The sequence below is a fragment of the Vipera berus genome, assembly GCF_964194415.1.
Source record: "Vipera berus genome assembly, chromosome: 4".
Taxonomy (NCBI): domain Eukaryota; kingdom Metazoa; phylum Chordata; class Lepidosauria; order Squamata; family Viperidae; genus Vipera; species Vipera berus.
Window position 1 is genome coordinate 64,385,984 of NC_138206.1, and position 1,374 is coordinate 64,387,357.

Sequence of the window (1,374 nt, forward strand, 5' to 3'; positions counted from 1 at the left end):
ATATGTATATATATGTATGTATATATATATATATATATATATATATATATATATATATATATATATATATATATATATATATATATATATATATATATATATATATATATATATATCTTAGGCGGTTATATCTGCTTCTCTGAGTGAGGGTAGTTTTCCCGCCGCCTTGAAAGAGGCGGTGGTGAGACCTCTCCTCAAGAAGCCTGCCTTGGACCCGGCTGTTTTGAATAACTTTCATCCGGTCTCCAACCTTCGCTTTCTTGCGAAGGTTGTTGAGAGTGTGGTGGCGCATCAGCTCCCTCTGGTCCTGGATGAAGCGGATTATCTAGACCCGTACCAATCGGGCTTCAGACCCGGGTACAGCACGGAGACGGCATTGGTCGCGCTGGTGAATGATCTCTGGAGGGCTCGGGACAGAGGATACTCCTCTGTTCTAGTCCTATTAGACCTCTCAGCGGCTTTCGATACCATCGACCATGGTATCTTGCTGCGGCGTCTCAGGGGATTGGGAGTGGGAGGCACGGTTTTTCAGTGGTTCTCCTCCTATCTCCTGGGACGCTCGCAGTCGGTGTTGGCAGGAGGGCAGAGGTCGACCGCGAGGCCTCTCGCTTGTGGAGTCCCTCAGGGGTCGGTCCTCTCGCCCCTTCTGTTCAACATCTACATGAAACCGCTGGGTGAGATCATTCGTGGTTTTGGAGTTGGGTATCATCAGTATGCTGATGATACCCAACTTTTCATTTCGACCCCAAACCACCCCAGTGATGCCCTCGACGTGATGTCCCGGTGCCTGGAGGCGGTCCGGGTCTGGATGGGGAAGAACAGGCTTCGTCTCAACCCTGACAAGACGGAGTGGCTGTGCGTACCGGCATCTCGGGATATTCAGGATATCCCACCCCTCATTATGGGGGGTGAGTCTTTATCTCCTGTAGATAGGGCTCGCAACTTGGGAGTCCTCCTAGACTCACAACTCTCCTTAGAAGATCATATTGTAGCTGTGACTAGGGGGGCGTTCGCCCAGGTTCGCCTGGTGCGCCAGTTGCGGCCCTATCTAGACCGGGATGCCTTGCGCACGGTCACTCATGCGCTCGTGACCTCCCGTCTTGATTACTGCAACGCTCTCTACATGGGGCTACCCTTGAAGACTACTCGGAGGCTCCAACTGGTACAGAATGCAGCCGCGAGAGTTGTATTGGGAGTCTCCCGATACTCCCGTGTTACACCTCTGCTCCGCGAGCTGCATTGGTTACCAGTTGTCTTCCGGGTGAGGTTCAAGGTGTTGGTAATGACCTACAAAGCCCTCCATGGCATGGGTCCAGAATACCTTGGGGAGCACCTGCAGCCGGCGTCAACTTCCCTCCGCCCAGTACGCTCCCA